General features: G+C 44.4%; 1 long non-coding RNA gene across 2 annotated transcripts in view; it reads left to right on the top strand.

Moving 5' to 3' along the window:
- The window catches only part of LOC144233141 (uncharacterized), a 29049-nt gene extending 13897 nt beyond the window's left edge, over window positions 1-15152 (top strand). Inside the window, exons 2-6 of one of the 2 annotated variants that reach the window (XR_013335603.1) lie at window positions 861-1096; window positions 8737-8805; window positions 9489-9574; window positions 13395-13562; window positions 14671-15152. This is a non-coding gene — a long non-coding RNA (uncharacterized LOC144233141). The remainder of the gene's footprint in view (window positions 1-860; window positions 1097-8736; window positions 8806-9488; window positions 9575-13394; window positions 13563-14670) is intronic. The other variant, XR_013335604.1, reaches the window with a different exon arrangement.
- Window positions 15153-22207: the final 7055 nt, after the last annotated feature.

The raw sequence follows: 22207 nt of genomic DNA, 5'->3' as shown, positions 1-22207 counted from the left end.
TCAGGGCTTGGTAGGGTCAGTCTTTGGAATTTAGCCATCGTTAATAGTTGTGTAACGGTATCTCATTGTTTTTTTAGTGCTTTTTCCTGATGACTAGTGATGTCGAGCATCTGTTGCTGAGTATCCTTGCCATGCCCATAGCTTCTTGGGTGGATTGTCTGTTCAAATATAGTCCTATATGTGCATAGCCTGTCTTTCTCTTCCCTTTGTCTCTCTGCAGAAGGGGAGCTCTCCCCTCCGTGCCTACACTGCCCCTTTTCTCTCTCCCAGTTTGCAATCCGGCACCTATGGCCCACTAGGTTGTCCCCGTGGGCCCCTGGAGAAGTCTCTATTACTCTGACACCCAGACTCTTGGAATTCAAAGTCCTTTGGCCTCAACACTGCTGTGTTTGAGGGACAAGGGAACTTTGGGTCCCCGCACTTCTCCCCCATGTTGGATCTTCTGCTCGAATAGTTTGTCCAGGGGCACCTGGGTGGCTTAGTCTCTTAAGTGTCTGACTCTTGGTTTCTGCTCAGGTCATGATCTCACAGTTCATGAGTTTGAGCCCTGCATCTGGCTCCACACTGACAGAGCAGAGCCTGCTTGGCATTCTCTCCCTCTCCCTCTCCCTCTGCTCCTCCCTGCCCTCCAAAATAAATAAACTTAAAAATAATAAAAAAAATTAATTAAAAATTAGTTTGTCCATTTTAAATTGGATTATTATTGAGTTTTGAGGGTTCTTTATATTCTAGGTACAAATCCTTTATCAGATATACAATTTACAAATATTTTCTTCCAATCTGTGGCTTGTCTTTTCCTTAACAGTGCCTTTGAAGGGTGTGCAGTGAACTAAATGTTTATGTCCTCCTAAAATTCATAGGTTGAAATCCTAGCTCCACATCATTGGAGGTGATGAAGTCATGAAGACAGAGGCCTGATGAATGAGATCAGTGCACTTCTCTAAGACAACTCCCCCTCCCCTCCCCCTGTGTGAGGACACATTGAGAAGGTACAGTCTATGAACCAGGAAGTGGGTCCTCACCAGGAGCTGACTGTTGGCACCTTGATCTTGGACTTCCAGCCTCCAGAACTGTGAGAAATGAATTCCTGTTGTTTGTAAGTCCCCCAGTCTGTAGTACTTTGTTATGACATCCCCATCAGACTAAGAGCAGCAGATTTTAATTTTGATGAAGTCTAATTTGTTCATTTGTTTTTATAGACTGTGTTTTTGATGTCACGTCTAAGAAAGCTTTTGCTTAAACCAAGGTCACAAAAGTTTCCTCCTATGTATTCTTCTAGAACAGAATTCCTCCACCTTCAAACTACTGATATGTTAGGCCAGATGATTCTTTGGTGTTGTTAATAGGTCTTTGCTAAACTCACTTATTAATATAGGAGCGTTTTTGCAGATTCCATATTATTTTCTGCATAGATGATCCTGTTTTCTGCAAGTGAAGATCATTGTTTCTTCCTTTCCAATTAGAATGTCTTTTATTTCTTTGTCTCTGCCTTATTTCCCTGGCAAGGACATTGTTAAATAGACAAGGGGTAGGGACATCTTTGTCTTGTTTCTGCTATTAGGTGAAAGAATGCAGTCTTTTATTATTAAATATGCCAGCTGTGGGGATCCGACGTTATAGACAGATTTTTTTTTTTTGCAAGAGCTAATTATCCCCCACCAATGAGTCCAGACCCTTCTGCACTCTCTCCAGTGCCTGGAGATTCACGAGGTTTTCCATTCTGCCTAGTGGGAACCATCATGGTCTCAGCCCAATGTCAATGTCCAGCACTGTTATCTCTGATCCTTGCAGATGGTGCTTCTCTGGCCTTGGGTACTTTCCTTGCACTCACGGGCTGATCAGTAACCCTCTCTCATCTCTGAAGTTCTCTGTGTGACCCTTGTTTCTCCAGTATTATAGCTAGGAACTCTACCCACTACAGATTCCCCAGACTCTCAGCTCTGTCTTCTCAATTCTGGGGTTCATCGGGCACCCCCTCCCCATACTGCAACCTGGAAACCCCGTCACGGAGGAAACTGGGGCACACCTAGGGCTCGCATCATTCGTCATTCGTTTCCTGCCTCCCGCAGGTCACTATGCTTTGTTTCCTGAGCTCCAATAGCTGGAAGATCATTGTAGCATATTTTATACCCTTTTTTTTTTTTTTGGTTCTTTTAGGCAGAAAGATAAATCCCAACCCTGTTACCCCATCCTCACTAGAAGCAGAAGGCTGCTCAATGGTTGAACTACTGAATTCCCAGTTCATGTTGGATTCCCATCGTCTGTAAACAAAAAGCATTGTCGTTATTACAGTTCTCTGGCTTGTCTGGTCTTGAGCCACAGAGCCTTGTCTTGATCTGGATAAAAAGCCAAGCGGGGGGGCACCTGGGTGGCTTAGTCGGTTAAGTGTCCGACTTTCGCTTAGGTCATGATCTCCCGGTTCGTGGGTTCGAGCCCCGTGTCGGGCTCTGTGCTGGCTGCCGGCTCAGAGCCTGGAGCCTGTTTCAGTCTGTGACTCCCTCTCTCTCTGACCCTCCCCTGCTCACGCTGTCTCTCTCTCTCTCCTAGAAATAAATAAAACATTAAAAAAAAAAAAAGCCAAGTGGGGCAAGAGGTGGCAATAGTTATTGCTAATATTACAAAAGAAGGAATTGGAACAGAAATTATTTGGGTGGCATCAAGGGGTGGTGACAGCTGCAGGATTTGAAATTAGAAAAGGCTTGGGCTTGAATTCTGATCCAGCTACACCTGAGATAAATTACTTGGACTCCCTGACCTCCAGTTTCCTCTTCTATGAGATGAAATTAACAGGAGTACCTGGCTTGCGAGGTTGCTTGAAGAGTCACGAGGATGACACCTGTGAGGTTTGGTGCCTGGTGTGTAGTGAACTACATGCCATTGGATGAAAAATGGCTCTGTCAGTATTATTAACATGCAATGCTATACTGCTCCAACTCCTCTGATCGTGATCCAGGTGCGATTTTTGCCTTGTCTGCATCTATAGCTTCAATAAAGCCTCGGTCAGATATTTGTATCAGGGTATACCCTGACCACGCCCACCCCAAACAAATTGTGTGAGCCGATGTCAGTCCAGAGATCATCAGGATCAACAATGGTTTAATTTAGTTGATCAAAGCAGAGCACAGAGATATAAGATCTGGTTCCCATGTAGATACGTGGGCTCTGAATTATTCATGTTCTTCGATTGGACCGTTGCGTGGAAGATGTCCATCACTGTGACTGCCCAGCCACAGAGCCTCATAAAAGGAAATGCCTCTCCCCCATCCCCTGGTTAAGAGATGGACCCGGGGCAACCTTGGTCTGCTGATTGGACCACACCTGATTAGACCTACTCCACCTGACCATATAGACTGGCTGGTGACACAGGGCCACAGTCTGCTGAAAATGAGATGAGCTGGGCCACCTCACAGCCTCTCTCCTGGAAATGTGGACTAACTAACGTATATCCAGAGACTGAAATAGTCAGACGTTGGCCTTGGAGTAGTGGGGGTGGGTCTCTGGCTGGGGAGGGGAGGCTCTGATGGACCAGGAGCAGGAAGAGGCTTTGAGGAAGCAGAATGATGGGTAAGCGGAAGGCACAGTGAGAGAAGAACACAGAGAAAAGAAGCCGTGCCTGAAGAGGACTCAGCTAGTTCCTAAAGCGGCTTCAATTCCCAAATGTCCTTATTCCATTTCTGGCTGCAGTTCACACGTATCCCTTTTGGAAATAACTTTTCCTTTTCGGAACAGAAAAAAAAAAGTCAGAACAGAAAAAGCTCAGGAAAGAATGTAAAAATAACCCTCATTCTCATCTTCTCAGAATGGCACTATATATATATATATATATTTTTTTTTTCCCATAACACTGAGGTCATACTATCTGCTATTCTATTGAGTTTCTCTCACCTACCAATATGTCATAGACTTCTTGCCATTCGATACAAATTCTTCTCAGATATGCTTTTAAATGATTTTATTCTAAGGGTACGCCATCATTAATTTATGTAATTCCTTGTCAGGGACAACTAGTTTCTTCAAGGGTTTTTTTTAATCTTTCGCTTTTATAAATAATGTTGCAAAGAACACAGCTGTAGCTAAATCTTCAAACACATAAGTGATTATCCTCTTATAATAAATGATTAGAAGGCTAATTGCTGGGTGAATGGGCATGCACATCTCTTAAATCTTTTGATAGATATTGTTAAATTACACTCCAGGAAGTTTGCAAAAATTTATATTCTCACCAGTAGTATATGAATGTGTCTGATCCAAGGAGGTTTTGTGTGTGTGTGTGTGTGTGTGTGTGTGTGTTTGTTTGTTTGTGTTTTGATTGATTCTACCAGATCTTGCAGACCATATCTCCACTGTCTGGCTTGGGGCTGAGTATACAGCAGGCACTCAATACATGCTTGTTGACCCAAACCAAAATCACCAGGAGTGATTGAAGAGTCTTCTTTCTTTTGAGCTCAGTCGATGGCTCTTGTGTTCTTTGCAGCCACCACAGCCCCTAACATACCTCCCAGCAAGGTCTTCTCTGAAAAAAAAAAAAACATTTCTAATTTCCTCAGAGAACCATGGAAGCCCCTGGGTGTGGCTCCACATCAGAGACCCTCCCATCTTGAGTCCACGACTTCCCAGGAGGGGAGCTGTCTTCTCTTCTCTCTGAAACCCACTACCAAGTAGAGAAAGACAGAAGAAAATAAGACAGATGGAGGGCTCATTAAAACAATCAATTATTTTGATGCATTTGGACATGACAAAGTACACCAGGGCATGTGGGTTTTTAATAAGGCCTGTGTGGGGGGAGCAGCCACGGGACTGACTGGCAGAGAATGAGCCATTGCTTCCTAGAAGGCACCTACTGTGATAATGTTACCTGCCGTTCATGCCACGGCAGAAAATAGACACGGAATCAGAGAACGTTAAATCTGAGATAATGGGTTTTTTAATTGTTTTCAAATTTTGGATGAGCATTTTAATTGAAGTGGTTGGGAGGTTAATATAACTTTTGTATTTGATTATCTGGCAAGGAGAGGGGGAAATGAAGAAAAGTGGGGAAATGGAGGTAGTATTTAAAAAACAACAACAACAAAACAAAGCCAGTCGTAACACACATAGCATGATAAATTCCATCTCTGTACAATCGTTTTCATTATATGTGGCAGAAACAAAGTGATTTCTGTACATAATTAGTGCCAAGATTAGAGGAAATGCTAACAGCCTGAGGTTCTGAGTTAACCCTCTGCATGCCGGAAAGGGGAGTCTTCATTCTCTCAATCAATTTTTGTTAAGTGTTGAGAAAGAGCTAATATTTTGGGAGTGGCCGCTGTTGACAGATACAATGCCAGGCACCTTCCATATTTTCTTTTTCCTTCTCTCACCAACTCGATGGGATGTTTTATTATTCTTATTCCACGGAAGAAGGAAATAGAGCTCAGAAAGGGTAAGTGACTTGCTGAAGGTCACACAGCAGAGACGAGAAGGCTGGAGCTTTGACCCAAACCAAGTTGACGCCAAGGTCAGCATCCTGTCAGAAGAACAGAAGGGACACCCACAAATCTGGGTTCAGATCCCCCCCCCAAGACCTCTGTGACTTTGGACATTATTTACTCAACTTTCCTGAGCCCCCAATTTTATCTTCTATAACATGGTAATAATAATATAAAATAACAATAGCACTTACCATCTGGGCTTTGTTTTTCATTTTGTTTTTGAGGATTTACTGAGGTAATGATTACTAAAGCACTTAGCGTGGTTCCCGGAATACGGCAAGTGCTCAATAAACATTAGCCGTTAATATTAACAGGAATCCGCCTGTCTCTGTATGAAGCTTCTAACTATTTTCAAGGTCCTGTAGGGAAAAGAAGTTTCTGAAAGTGCCATTTCCAACCTCAGGGGGATTTACAGTCTTGAGATGATGAATCGGATTCCCCAGTTTCCAGGCAGCTCCAGTCTGCTGAGTGGACAGAAGGTTGACCAAATAGCCCTCCCCCAGATTTCTTGGATTTCAAAGATTCTGTTTTATGGTCAAAATATGCCTGTCCCTACCCGACCCCCATGAACTGCATGGATCTCAATCCTTTATTTTGGAACACATGACCCTTTTCTAGGTGGCTCAAGCCTGGCTTACTTTAATGAATGGCGGCCACAGATACAGACATAGCACATCCAAGGTGGCAAACGCAAACATTCGGTTTTGCATATTCTGTTCTATTAGCAAATCACGTTGTGCCGTTTTGGATCTGGGGGAACATGGGTGGTATGGGGCTGGGGTCTTTCTGTTGAGAAGGAAAAAGGGAGTCCTAGGGGACCTGGATGCACAAGAGATGGCCTCANCTGCATGGATCTCAATCCTTTATTTTGGAACACATGACCCTTTTCTAGGTGGCTCAAGCCTGGCTTACTTTAATGAATGGCGGCCACAGATACAGACATAGCACATCCAAGGTGGCAAACGCAAACATTCGGTTTTGCATATTCTGTTCTATTAGCAAATCACGTTGTGCCGTTTTGGATCTGGGGGAACATGGGTGGTATGGGGCTGGGGTCTTTCTGTTGCGAAGGAAAAGGGAGTCCTAGGGGACCTGGATGCACAAGAGATGGCCTCGGGCAAACCACTCAAGCTTTCTGAGCTTGTATCAATTCACCGGTAAACTGGCCAGGATGCTTTCTTCAGCTCCCACCACATCACACATCTCTCTCTCTCTCTCTCCCTCTCTCTCTCTCTCTCCTCCTCTCTGCCATCGTCCAGAATCTGTTGCTCACACCCAGGGAAGCAGGATGAGCTTAGCTGGCGGGGAGGCGGGAGAAGATGACCAGGGGTCTGGTTCCCCCCCCAGAACCCGAGGCCAGAAGCTGATGGAAACATTGATAAAAGCGTTTGTGCTACGTGAGCACAGTCAGAACAGCTGCGAGGCCCAGAGGCCTCTCTCCCAGTCTCTGCGTGGCACACGCTGCCATCCTAGCATCTCCAAGGCCACAAGCTTTGAGGTGCATCCCTGACATGGACGTTATGTTCTCCTAATGAGCACATCGGGGACATGTCACCACGTTGGGGGGCATCAGTGGCTGAGGGCATGTGGAGCCAGAACAGAAGAGAACAGCCTGTGTTGAATGAACCTGCCCTTCGGGCTTCTGAGCACAGGTTAGAGCTGGAGAACACGGCTCAGGGGCTTTCTATCCTGTGTGAGTCGGCTGGGACTCCTGCCGACCCAGGATGGATATGGAACCCCACCGCTTCTTCCACGATCACCCCCACTGTGGCCACCTGGTCTGAGCCACCATTATCTGTCACCTGGATCTTGCATCAGCCTCCTGCTTCCTCTTTTGCTTCTCATAGACTGTTCTCAACACAGCAGCCAGATTTGTTAAAACCTAGATCAGACAGAATGACTTCTCAACTGCAGATTCTGCAACGGTTCAACATTTCATTCAGAATAAAAGCCAGAGTCCTTGCAGTAGCCATGAGGCCCACACATGTGCCTTTTCTGCCCCCACCTACCACTACTCTCCCCATCATTCACTATGTTCTTGGACACTGGCTTCCTTTCCAGTCCCCAAACCACACCACAGGGCCTTTGCACCTGCTATTCTTATCTTTCCGTTATACTCTTCTCCAAAATTTCCCCATGGTTCACTTTTTGTCTTTATAATAAGAAATACATATATTTGGTCTTCATCCTCATTTCTGGCACAGAGCCCCTAAACTCTTGGAATTTCCTAAGTAATGAGACTATTCCCGCTGCCTTTTTTTATGTTAACAAGGTACCTTTCGGACCCCCACCTTAGGTTGCCAGGAGAAGGAACCGTGTGATCAGAGGGTTGGAACTTTCAGTCTCACCCATGGCCTCCAGGGAGGGGAGAGGGCTGGAGTTTGAATCAATCGCCGGTGGCCAATGAGTTGATCGATCATGCCTATGTAGTGAGGCCAACCCAAAAGGAGGGGCTTCAGAGAACTTCCAGGCTGATGAACACATGAAGATTTGGGGAGAGAGGCATGCCCAGAAAGAGCATAAACATCCTCTCTCTAACCCTTGCCACATGTATCTCTTCCATCGTGGCTGTCCCTGCTTATTATATCTATAATAGTCCAGGGGTCTAGTAAGTAAAATGTTTCTCTGAGTTCTGGGAGCCGCTCTAGCAAATCACTCAAACCCAAGCAGGAGGCCTTGGGATCCTCTGGTTTACATCGGAAGTAAGGGTAACGACCTGGAGTCAAAAGAGGGGTGGGGGCAGCCTCGTAGAACTGAAACTTTAACCTGTGGGATCTGATGGTGGATAGTGTCACAACTGAGTTGAATCCTCAGACACCCTGCTGGCATCTGAGAATCACTTAGCGGTGTGTGGTAACCCCCGCCCACCCATGCTGGAATTGACACTGAAACCCAAATGTTGACAAATATTGTCGGGTCTTTGCTCAGATGTCACCTTTACAGGGGAGTTTTTCCTGGCCACACTTCAAAGGCAACCTCCCCCTACCCCCACGCTGGCCACCCCCATCCCATGCTCTATGTTTCTCATCACCTAACATACCACAGACGTCCTTGTTAGCATCCATGGACCATCAGCCCATGAGAATGCCAGTTCCAGGAGCGCAGGGAACATGGTCTTCCAGTCTGTCTGCTTTTCTGCTGTGTTCCCAGCACCTAGAACAGTGCCTGTCATATGCTGTGTGCTCAGTAAACGTTTGTTGAATGAATAAATGAAGGTATGATATGAATGAATACAGAAAGTGTGATCCTTTTTTATCGTCCACAGGTTGATGAGGCCTGACACACACGGGCTATGTGGTCTCATAGGCTCACCAGGAGCATCAGCTGGGCTAAGGTGTGTAAAATATCTGGCACACAGTAGGTGCTCAGTCAGTGGCAGCTACAATTATTATTATTCCCATTGTTGTTGTTACATTGTTATCTCCGTCCCTCTCTGATCCTCTGTCCCCTCTGCACAATATTCCCTTTTTTTTAAACAATTTTTTAAAAAATATTTTTATTTATTTCTAGGAGAGACAGAGAGAGAGAGAGAGACAGTGTGAACAGGGGAGGGTCAGAGAGAGAGGGAGTCACAGACTGAAACAGGCTCCAGGCTCCGACCTGGCAGTCAGTACAGAGCCCAATGCGGGGCTCGAACCCACGAACCGTGAGATCATGACCTAAGCAAAAGTCGGACGCTTAACCAACCAAGCTACCCAGACGCCCCCACAATATTCCCTTTTATCCCCCGAAATTGTTCTCGGTGGGTCTCCCCTCTCCTCATTTATCAGTTCTTATCAGCCCCTCAGTTTTCCTCTCTTGCTATTACTCAGGGAAGCAGTCTAGACCAGTGGGCCCCTGGGACCTCATTCTGTGTCTCCACTGGGTCTGTCTCGCTCCCTGGAAAAGCGAATCATCGTGAATCACTTCCTCCCTGGGCCAAAAACCCAAAGCATCCTTGACAACATGCAGTGGTGCTGGCTACCGACAGACCTTTTCAGATGGGACAAGCCTCAAATCAATTTTCATTTCTTCCAGGCGAGAGAGAAAGGCTGTTTGGTGACCCAGGGGGCCCCTGTGAACCTCCAGCAAGAAATCACTCTGGCTTCTACTTTTCTGCTTAGGTGAGCTGCCGGGCTCTCTGCAAACTCGGATCTTTCTCCGAACGATTCACAGAAACAAGTGCTCCCCGAAGGCAGAGGCAGGCTCATACCTGTGTGCTGTGCTGGCATCCCATAACATTATTAATTAAATGTGAGACAATATCAGAGTAGTGATGGTAATCATTAACTCTCATAAGCACTAACCAGGTGCAGTGCCTTAGACTGGCTAATAGTAGTTTATTTAACCCTTAACACAAGCCTTTGTGGGAGATACTATTCCTACTTTGTAGAGGAGGAAAATAAAGCACAGAAGCGTTCAGTAACTTGACCAAGGTCACACAGCTAGTGAATAGAGAAGCCCAGATTTTGACTCAGGCTCAGGCAGTCTGGCTCCATGATTGAACACATACTATATGGCCAGAACCTGCTGGGTGCTGGGAGTACAGAAAAGAACTGCAGAAGACACAGTCCCTGCCATCAGGGAGTTTATGGTCAACCAGATGGCCGGAGCATTAAACCATGAACTGTACCAATCAGTGTATAGCTACAGGTTGCAATGAGGCCAGGAATGGAAAAGAGTGTGACAATCCCTTTGGTTTCCTCTTGAAATAAATGATATCTTTAGAATTCACTTTTACCAGGGCCCACGGGTAGCTTTTAGTCCAGTAAACCTGGGCTTAGAGAAGCCAAGTGGCTATTGTTTCTTGGGCAGTCGGTAATAAACGGCACGATTTATATGCAAACTTCCTTCAATCGCTCCATTTTCATCCCCTTTGACGGAAGGAGGAAAGTTCACCCAGTATGCATACTGCTGAAAGTCTGCAGATAACTCAACCCCAATTGATTTTGTAACCCAAATTCTATTTGAAGTACCCTGGGGGTACACACACACACACACACACACACACACACACACACAGAAATAAAAATGTTCTGCAGATTTGGCTTTTCTGCATGGTTTACTCAGGAAACACCACCCTTGATTCAACGTGAGATGAGCCAAGCCACTGCTGCTCTTTTCGATGGGAATTCAATTACCCATTTGGCAAAACACCCCAGGGCTCCTCCAAACTCCTTCACATAACAGTATTTATCGGTGATTGGTTGTTATTATGACCAAGAGGGTCCCAGCTGCTTCTCACCACCCAGTTTCTCTCACTTTCAGTCTTGGCGGGGTATGGCTGACAATACTGTAATCTCAGCTCAGAATTTCCCAGGCCTCAAGGACAGCTTCTCTGTACGTTTCAATCAACAGAAGCTCCAGTGTTTCTAGGGCAGATGTTTCCTGTCTGTACTTTCTGTGTCCTGAGCAGAAAGGCCTGTTAGGGCTGCATTGTTGGACAAGCCTTTCAATCAAAGTTTTTATTCCTGGATATGAGCGATGGACAACAGGAAAGGGAGTTCTGATGTCAAATCCGGGCAGGAGAGAATTGGGCAACTGACCGTCTTCTGCCCGCTTCCGAATGAGACCAAGATAGATCCTTGCATTGGGCGCCTGGTGATGAGCAGGGCATGTGGGAGCCACACACGTGAGCTTAAATCCAACCTTCAACACTCAGAAGTGGAGCGGCTATGGGATCATGGAAAATACGTATATATTGGCCTCTGCCCCTAGCTCCTGACACAAGGGTCCTAAAACCCTTGTAATTTCCTAAGCGCTAAGGGCACCAGGAGCATCTTTTGTTCTAATCAGGTGACTCTGGATGGGCTCCTGGATGGGGGCTGGTCCCCACAAAGACCAAGCCATGATCAGAAGCTTAGAATTTTCAGCCCCAACCCCTCGTTGTCTAGCAAAGGGAGAGGATCAGGAAACAGAATTAATGACTAATCATTAACTGCGTGCCTGCGTGAGAAAGCTTCCACAAAATCCCATGGGGTTTGGGGAGCTTGGAGGTTGGAAGGATGGGTTTCCAGATGTGAACCCATCACACGCTGGAGTGACGCAAGCCACTTAGAACACTCGCCACCTCGCCCTGTGTGTCTCTTCATCTGCACCCTTTATTGTGTCCTTTAATGAGCCGATAAATGTGTTTCCCCAAGTTCTGGGAGCCGCTCTTCCAAATTAATCACACCTGAGGAGGAAGTCAGGGGAATCTCCTATTTACAGCCAAGCCCAATAGATGTTGTGGGTAACCTGGGGACCTACTACTTGTGGTCGGCATCTGAAGTAGGTTGGGTGCCGGAGTCCAGCTCTGTCCGGGTCCAGGGGTCCCTGAAGGATGGACGGTGTCGGCAAGAGAGAGCGAGAGAGCCCCGAGATTCTTTCTGATCACAAGCAGGCATCTCTGTCCTGTCGGTTTTGGTGCCTTTATTTATAGGTCAAACATTAACATGGCATCAGGAAATGGAATTTTTACAATGGTTTGTTCTCTGTGATAAGAAGTTTTGGAAAATGTACAGAAACAGGTTTTACAGAAGTATTCTTACAGAACTGCCCCAATTATAGTGAGGTTGAGTAACTAAGAAAATAACAGGTGTTCTTAGTGAAAAACAGGATAACATACACATTTGAATAATGCTAAGATTAAGTCATGGGCTAAGTTGTAGATACTCTTATCCATCCTCAACACAGCTGCCAGTGTAAGGGAAGGTGTTTGTGGAATGTAGGCCTTAGGAAAGGGACTGCTATACATCATCAGTTAGCAAAGGTATATGTAGCAACTTATGTTCTGCCCTTATCTGTTCCTTCTCTCTAAGTTAAGCTCTTTGTCTCCAGGCAAGACTTAATTGTCCAGTTATATTCTTTATGGCACCAGAGAGCCAACCATACCTTTAAAGAGTTTAGCTCATTTCCAATACATTTACCTTTGTGTCTAGTTTTTTGTCTACAATTTCTTGAATAGCTAGGGCATGAGAAACATTTTTGGTTAGTTGATTTGAGCTGTATGAACCTCTTGTACTAACGCAACAGTAGAAGCAGAATTGTATACATAAAGGTCAATCTTTTATGAGTAAGGGGCATTCGTCTGTTCAGAGCTCAAGGGAAGTATCAAGGAAAACAGGACCTGCCTGAGACACGATGTCTGTTCCCATAATCATAAAAGAAGAAGTTCCCACAATAAGTTCTTTCACAAGGTGCAGTCGTCATACCAGGGCCAGAATAAGGGGACAAGTCACTCCCGGTATTGATCAACAAGGTACCTTAGGGGTCGGTGCTCAGGCAGAAATAATTGAGTGGGGGTGGATATTGGTCATCATCTGATGGCAAGAGACTATGCAACGTGCTTTAACCTCACCAGGAGTTTTCTCGACTAGTAGGCTCAGAATGGCTCCCAACAGTTGGGGAGAGTCTTGTGGGACTGTGCCCTTAACCTGTGGGATCTGACACCAAATCCAGGTAGTTGTGTTACAACGGAGTTAAATACTAGGACACCCCGCTGGTGTCATATAGAGAATTGCTTGGTGTGGGGAGAAACCTCCACATATTTAGTGACCAACAGTGTCTGAGGTGAAGTGCACCATGTGGGTAGTAAAGGAAACATACAGGAGGGGAAAATGGGATTTTTCTTAAGGAAGTGATTTTGGAAGAGCTATTATAGCTCTATGTGTCACAGTGCCATCATTTGTAGAATAGAGGTGCTAATATTACCTACCTTATCGGTAGCTAGGTATATTGTTAGCTAGTTCCAGGCACTGTAGGCATAAGAGATTTTTATGGAGGTGAATTGGAATCCTGGAAAAAGCAGTGTGGCCAGGGTGGGGGTTGTGGTAGTCACAGTGATCTGATTTGTGACATAAGAATTCATTTGTGCCACCTTAAACTTGAGTCAACTTGACTTAGAAGCTTAGGTGTGGGGCCTTAAACAAAATGCCTGAAACTTGCTTCCATATTACTTCCCAGGACAACACTGGAATTCCTATGCACTCAAGACAATGTCAAGTACCGGATCACTCCCCTCATTATCTGGAGCTTGGGATCTATGTCTGGAATGGGCATGGACAGGAAGTTCCTGGCTCAGAATGATGGTCACCAGTTTCCCGGTGTTGTTTTTAAGAACGGAGCTAGTAGGTAAGTATGAAGGTGGTTGGATAATTCTTCAGGTTTCTAGAGAGGCCTGGCGTTTATGGCATTAGCTGTGAGACCAAACCCCTGAATTTGTATCTTAGTCCCAAAAGCCAGAGTCTGTGTGTCTCCTAACCTCTCTGAGCTACCGCGTAACGAATACTTCCTTTTGTTTCCCCAGATCACTTCCCCCTTTTCCACCAAAGCATTCACCTCTTTTTGTGAGTAACTTCAACCCCACTGTCTTCAGCTCTCTTGTTTCCAATGAGATTGATCCCACTCTCAGCTCTACGGTGGACCCTGATTGGCGTGAGCCAACAAGTGCATGCTACCTGCCCATGTACTATGATTGATTGATGGATAGACCTCTAACCCAGTTCCCACCAATAAGATATAAGGAGAGGTTTTCTGAGGTTTGGGAGACTGACAAGTGCTCTGCCCTGCAAGAGACTTACCAGAACAACTCATTTGTGTCCCTTTTGGGCATTGCCATGTGAGGGTATGTAAATAGGAGGCTGCAATGAGTCCATTTGAGAGGGAAGCCAACAAGGCAGCACAGAGAATCATCCAGAAACAAAGCCAGAGCCTTAATGACAGCATGAACCCCTGGATCAAACCACTCTTGAATCAGAATATCCCAGAGCAATTCAGTTATATGAGCCAACAATCTTCCCAACCCCGTTCCCCAGTGTCTTTCTTCCCCGAGCTAGTACGGGTTGGACTTTTCTCTTGCCTGCAACCACAATATTCCCAACCAGCACACTCTGCATGCTCTGCCTTACTCCGCCCCCAAATTTCTTGAATAACGAAATAAGATAATAAGGTATGTGAAAATGACAGGTAAACTGTAAAGCACGGTACCAATTAGATGTGACGAAAATCAGAATAATTAATGATACTGCCTCAAGGACTTCCTAGCCCAGAATAATCCAATTTGCAGCAGATGTGGAATATTTCCTTCCATTACTCTGAAATGTATTAGTTTCATTACGTTGAAATTATTAGATCACACATTGATAATGGTGCTTAATGGGGCTAACAGTATTATTCTCCTGTAAACAGAAATGTATATAACAGAAATTAACAATTCTGTTGCGGCTTCTTCCATTCACAGGTTCTAACCACAGCCCGGTCCTTATCGGTGTGAGTCCAATCTGCATAGTCTGCATGAAAATGGACACTCAGTCCTCGAGGAAAGGAATATGAAGTCTCTAACTCTGCATCGACTGCCAGTTCGCAGCTTTGTCTGAAGAAGACAGCATGAGCCTGTGCTCCAGCTCGGCCACTGAATTTCTGTGACCTTGGACATGTCACTTAACCTCTGTTGACCTGAGATCCCCATCTACAGACTAAGGCAGTCAGACTTACCAGAGATTTTTAACTTGTGGTGAACACCTATGAGAAGCTGCTAAGAATTCTGGGTCTTGGGGCACCTGGGTGGCTTAGTCGGTTAAGCGTCCGACTTTTGCTTAGGTCATGATCTCGCGGTTCTGGGTTCGAGCCCCGCGTCGGGCTCTGTGCTGACTGTCAGCTCGGAGCCAGGAGACTGTTTCGGAGTCTCTCTGACCCTCCCTTGCTCATGCTGTCTCTCTCTCTTTCCTAGAAATAAATAAAATTTAAAAAAAAAATTAAAAAAAAAAAGAATTCTGGGTCTTCTCCAGAGGAATGCACTTCTACTTTTTATAGATGGAATAGTATATAAATTATTGCAGAAGGCCCATAGAAAGCTCTATTTGTTTTTTCTTGCTTCATCAAGCCAAACTAACAGTAAGAAACCTAGATTAAATGACCTCTAAGGGCCCTTTAAGCTCTTTATATTATGTGTCCGTAATTCCATGATTCCCTGCAAGTCACACAGTCATATCTGAATTTTAGAAAGATTACTTAACCAAAAAATGGAAATTCTTTGGGCGTAGGTATCAGCGAGGAGAGGCTAAAAGTAGGGAGTCAGTGAAGAAGCTCTTGCAGTCATTCTGGTAAGAGATAATGTGGCTCAGACAAGAATAAGAAAAGGGGATGGATTGGAAAGAGAGCCAGAAGTCAGGACTTGGTATAAGACTAGATATAGGGAAGAAGTTCCAGGGTTCTGGCTATCACTTGGGATGAAGTTCAGCTGCAAGTAACAGGAAACCCAAAATTATAGGGGCTTCACCAAGATAGAAGAATCTTACTCAGCTCTCTCTCTCTCTCTCTCTCTGTACAATCCAAGGCTTTTTGACAGATCTTCAATATTTAGGGAACTTGGCTCTTTCTACCTGTTTCACCACCCTGTCACATTAGTTCTATCCTCAGGGTCCAAAATGGCTGCAGGAGTTCTAGCCATCACACCTGTGTTTCAGAGTATACGAAGGAGAACAAGTGGAAGTGCAAAATGGAGCCCCCTTCAAGAGCTTTCCTGGAAGCAAAGTTTCCATGTGTATCTTCATCAACTAGAATGGAGTCACATGGCCACACTTACTTGTGGGGGAGGTGGGGAAATGTAATAAGTTGGGATTTGCTAGGCATATTGCTCAAGATTCTGTTACTGAGAATGAAGGGAGCACGGATATTGGGAGGAAGCTAGCAGTTTCTGCCACGGTTTCCACTGACAAAGAGACCCTGGGAGGTGGAGGGGGATAGAGGAAGTTGGATCTGGGGAAGAAAAGAGTTTGTTTGGGGATATGCTGAGTTTCAGTGTCTGGGGAACAACAATATGAACTATAGGATAGCTGGATACACAAGCATGAAACTGAGGGAAAAGGCTCGAACGGAGCTAAAGATTTGAAAGCCACTAGGGCATAAAGAACATGTGGAATGGGTCATCCTATCTNAGGGGAGGGTCAGAGAGAGAGGGAGTCACAGACTGAAACAGGCTCCAGGCTCTGAGCTGGCAGTCAGCACAGAGCCCGATGCGGGGCTCGAACCCACGAACCGCGAGGTCATGACCCAAGCGAAAGTCGGACCCTTAACCGACTAAGCCACCCAGGCGCCCCGGCCGACCACCCACTTCCATCACCGCATCTAGCTCTCACAGTCTACTGAATTACCTCTGTTGACCTTGACAAGCCTTACAATGCTGGAAAATGAGAATACTCACTCCATTTTACGGGAAGAGTAATGCCGGCTCAAAGAGTGACGGGATATCTTTAAGGTCACGCAACTAGTAAGCGGCAGAATCAGAAATGAGGGCTGAGTCTCCTAGCAGGTGGTACCCTGTTCTCTCCATTCAGCATGCCTGCCATTAACCATTGGGAGACTCTCTGCTTCCCAACAAGAAAGGGGGGGAGGGAAGGGAAGAGAGAGAGAGAAAGGGGGGGAGAGAGAGAGAGAGAGGGAGAAAGAAACCCAAGACCCTCAAAGAACTGACTCCAGTCAGTGAAGGGCTTCTTACATCAGTCTGGACAAAAGTCTGCTCCTCACTCGCTTCCTCCCGCCTTCTCACCTTTCCTTCCCACTTCCCCGAAAAACTTGATTAATCCATTAGGTTTAACCTCTCTTTAACTTCCTGATTAGTTACATTTATAAACTCCATTTGTTTTTGCTTTCTCATCAAGCCAAACCAACACCCCCAGAAAAAAAAAAATAGGCCAATTTTCAGTGCCACTGATTTACTGCAATTTCGGAAAATCAGACCGCACTGAGGAGAGACGCGACTGGAATTTCAATGCCTTCTGTTCACATGGCAGGGATCTTTGGTGACTGTGAGGGAAGTGTAATGGAGAAGAAAGCTCAGGGATGGCAGGATCCCAGGTTTGACCAAGGCGGCAGGGTACCAAGTCTGTTCATAAAGCAGATTAATGCGGTCTGTGATTTCCAACTCAAGGTTGACCGACAAAGCCAAAAAGTATAACAACAACAACAGCTAAAGGTAAGAGAGTATGTTTTTTCTGGCAAAGACTCAAAATGATGGTATTGGTTTTTCTGCCTCCACTTTCCCTCCCTGCAGCCCACGGCCCCCACAGCACCTAGAGGGGATATTTAAAAATAAAACTGACTTTTATTTAAACACAAATAATGCATGTACACAAAGTCCAATTTTATTATAAAATCGATGACAAACTTTCAGGAGTCCCTTCTGCTTCCTCCTTTACCATAACACCCCAGTCCTGCTCCATGTAACTACATTCAATACTTGGGGCTGTCTTTTCTGGTACTTATCTCCATATTTTAACATACCAATACTGCTATTTATTGGCTTATCAACTGTAAGCGTTGTCTATTATATTTATATTATGAAGGATGAGAATTCTCTTACATCGTGACCACCTCTCACATTTCTTTCCCTATAAGACACTGATGCATTGATTTCAATCTTCCAATATTGCTGTTGGCTGACATCCTATTCAGATTCTTGTATGCAACTATGCTTTAAAAATTTTTTTCCCTCTGGATGCTTTTATGATATTCTTTTTATCCCTTCAGGTTTTTTTTTTTTTTTACATTTTTAATGTTTTACTTAGTTTTGAGACAGAGAGAGACAGAGCACGAACAAGGGAGGGGCAGAGAGAGTGAGAGAGACAAAATCTGAAGGAGATTCCAGGCTCTGAGCTGTCAGCACAGAGCCCCATGAGGGGCTCGAACCCATGAACCATGAGATCCTGACCTGAGCCGAAGTTGGACATTTAACCGACTGAGCCACGCAGATGCCCCATCCCTTCAGTTTTAAAACAGCACAGTGTTATGCCTTAGTGTGGATATATTTTCCCTTTTGTGATAGATCACTCAATAGACCCTCTTAATCTGGATCTCATATCCTATGGTTCTTGGAAATTTTCTCACACTGTTTATTTAATGATCTTACTCTTTTTAAAAATATTCTCTTTCTAAGAATGAAATCTTGCCTTTTGCAACAACGTGGATGGAAATGGAGGGTATTATGCTAAGTGAAATAAGTTAGGCAGAGAAAGACAGATACCATATGTTTTCACTCATATGTGGATCTTGAGAAACTTAACAGAAGACCACGGGCAAGGGGAAGGGGAGAAAAGTTACAGAGAGGGAGGAAGGCAAACCATAAGAGACTCTTAAATACACAGAACAAACTGAGGGTTGATGGGGGTCGGGGAGAGGGGAAAGTAGGTGATGGGCATAGAGGGNGAGATTCCAGGCTCTGAGCTGTCAGCACAGAGCCCCATGAGGGGCTCGAACCCATGAACCATGAGATCCTGACCTGAGCCGAAGTTGGACATTTAACCGACTGAGCCACGCAGATGCCCCATCCCTTCAGTTTTAAAACAGCACAGTGTTATGCCTTAGTGTGGATATATTTTCCCTTTTGTGATAGATCACTCAATAGACCCTCTTAATCTGGATCTCATATCCTATGGTTCTTGGAAATTTTCTCACACTGTTTATTTAATGATCTTACTCTTTTTAAAAATATTCTCTTTCTAAGAATGAAATCTTGCCTTTTGCAACAACGTGGATGGAAATGGAGGGTATTATGCTAAGTGAAATAAGTTAGGCAGAGAAAGACAGATACCATATGTTTTCACTCATATGTGGATCTTGAGAAACTTAACAGAAGACCACGGGCAAGGGGAAGGGGAGAAAAGTTACAGAGAGGGAGGAAGGCAAACCATAAGAGACTCTTAAATACACAGAACAAACTGAGGGTTGATGGGGGTCGGGGAGAGGGGAAAGTAGGTGATGGGCATAGAGGGGGGCACTTGGTGGGATGAGCACTGGGTGTTGTATGGAAGCCAATTTGACAATAAATTATATTTAAATAAGTAAATAAATATTCTTTTTCTAGAACTTCTTTTATTTGGAATTTGAACCTTTTAGACTAAACCTCTAATGTCTGTACTTCTTCCTCCTTAATTTCCAGCTCTCCATATTTTTTTAGCAGTACATTTTATTCCAAGCCTTTTTTAAGTTGTAAAATATAACATACATATTGAAAAGTACACAAAACAAAGATGTACCTCAGCGATTCATCATTACGCACCCATCTTCTTTTAAATTACTTCAGTAACTCCTTCTTTAACTCTTACTGATCCTTTTGATAATGTCATTTTCTTGTTTTGTGGATGTAGTACCTTCTCTGAACTAAAAAAGAATTTTGTATTACTTTTATTTTTGTTTTACTTAGTTTTCTGTTCCTCTGTCATCTCTGTTTTCATCAAGTTTCTGATTTCTGTGTGTTAATTTTGTATATTCATGTTAAAGATTTTTTTTAAATGTTGGCCAATCATTGTATGTCCTAACATATAATAATGTCATGTAACAAGGGCACCTACTTGTGTGATTCAGTCGGTTAAGTATCTGACTCTTGGTCTCGGCTCAGGTCATGATCTCACAGTACTTGGGTTTGGGCCCTGCATCGGGCTCTGCACTGACAGTGCGGAGCCTGCTTGGGATTCTCTCTCTCCCTCTCTCTGCCATTCCCCTGATCTCTTGCTCTCTGACGTGCTCTCTTTCTCTCTCTCTCTCTCTCTCTCCAAATAAATAAATAATATTGTCATGTAACATATTCATCAGTTTAAAAAACTAGAAAGCCAATTGTTTTTTTTTCTTGTTCACAGGATTTTTCAACTAGTGGACTTTATAAAAGGTGACCAAATAGGAATCTATCCCTATCTTCTTGGTGTGTGTATGGGGGCAGGCTGGGGGGGCGGGGAGATCACCCGAAGGTCAGCGCCAAAGGGTCTGGTGCATAATTGACCCTCAACAATTATTTGTTAAATGACTATCAGTCTCTGTATTGTTTACATTAGTGAAAAAATTAGAACTTTAAAGCCTCTTTCTAACTTTTTATTATGGAAATTTCAAAGATTCATAAAAGAAAGACATAATGAATCCCTCATACCCATCATATTTGGCCAAGTTCGTTTCATCTATATCCCACCCTCTGGAGGATTTCCCACTCATCCGGAAGTAGGAAGCCCTTTTTAACACGTTGCCTTTGCACATGGGAGTCCTCTCTGTGGTTGGAACTCAGGATTATGGGAGTTTTCATTCTCCAGTTCCCCCTGGTTTCAGAAGTAGCTCTTTGTCTCTCTCTATAATGCTGGGCCAACCTCACCAATGGCTTTGGGCTCAACTCAATGAACATTCTTTGGAATATTAGCCCCAAGAAAATAACAATTAGTTTTAGCAGAATCCAGACCTTTCCTTACCAGGTCTTGATCTTTGACAAATGAGGACACAGGCAAACATATCAGCACAACTTTAGGAGGCTTTATTGTCCTCAGGAAAACCTATGGTATCATGGCAGCAGGCAACAAGATGTTTAAATCTAAACTCCCACAAAGAAAGTTAAGCCACGTTTTGTGAAGCTTAATCTGCGATGCCACCTTGAACAATCCCTTTTACTTCTGCTGTCACTATAGCAACCCATAATAACATAAAGGACATTCTCGGAAGAGACAAAAGGAGTTAGCTTGAAAATCCAGACTTCATTCCCAATCATTCTCAATTCCTTGATGCTTTCTTCCTCTAGGTCCTTGGCATCTTGTGATCCACAGCACCTACCTATGGGTGTCTGGAAACAGCTCTAGATGAGTCATGATGCTCATAACATCTTGGCATTAGGCTCATTCAAACCCCAATTTCCAATGTCCTGCACCCATCCGTTTTATATGAATCTTGGGGATTTCAGCTCAGACTTTCCAACCTGCTAAAAGAGTGATTTCTAAATCAATGCTTCTAAAATTATTGTGAAAGATTAATTCATCTTCCTAATCCTTTATAATCCAATACTTGTGGTCTATACTCTGTTCAACATAATGAGTCTACTTATCACACAATTCGTTAAATTGCTCTATATGTTTCTAACTGCTCACCCTTGATTTCTGTGTTTACCTTGTCATGGCAAATAACAAGCAGTTCACAAACCAATGTAGACTCTATCAGTGTTTTCCCCCATTCACGGACGGAGTTGGCATCCATCATGTGGCCATGCTGTCCTGGCATCTATTTCCTCCTCTCACTTCTTTCCAACTGCTTTTAATTCCCATCTGGGGACCCATGTTTCTCTGGGGAGGATGATACCATCCCTGGCTATAAGCATAGGCCATGTGACCTGAGAGAAGCCAATCACTGAATTCCATCCCACTGGCCTCAGAGATTGATTCCAGGGTTGACATGTGACCCAAGATGATCCAATTAGCCAATTGGAGTGAATCTCAAAACGTTTCTTCCCTGGATTTGTGGTGTGTGGGTATGAGACCTGGTTCTGCAGCAGCTAATTTTACTGTAATGAGGCAAGACTTCTTGAGGACAAGGACACAAAGGATGGCAAATCTGAGACAATTGTAGAGAAATGAAGTCATAGCCTGGATCACACCATGAACTTATGGACCCAAACATGCCACAGCCACCTTACTTCTGAACACTCCCCTTTTTTGTTTAACCAGGTTGAGGTGGATTGTCTGTCCTTAGTAACTGAAAGCTTCTCTTTTAAAAAAATATAATTTATTGTCAAATTGGCTTCCATACAGTGCTCATCCCAACAAGTGCCCATCACCCATTTTCCCTTCTCCCCCACCCCCCATCCACCCTTAGTTTGTTCTCTGTATTTAAAAGTCTCTTATGGTTCGCCTCCCTCCCTCTCTGTTTGTAGCTATTTTTCCCCTTCTCTTCCCCCGTGCTCTTCTGTTAAGTTTTGCAAGTTCCACATATGAGTGAAAACATGCGTTATCTGTCTTTCTCTGCCTGACTTATCTCAC

This window comes from Crocuta crocuta, unplaced genomic scaffold (genome assembly GCF_008692635.1).
Source record: "Crocuta crocuta isolate KB4526 unplaced genomic scaffold, BGI_CrCroc_1.0 scaffold339, whole genome shotgun sequence".
NCBI lineage: Eukaryota > Metazoa > Chordata > Mammalia > Carnivora > Hyaenidae > Crocuta > Crocuta crocuta.
This window is presented reverse-complemented; position numbering and strand designations above follow the sequence as displayed.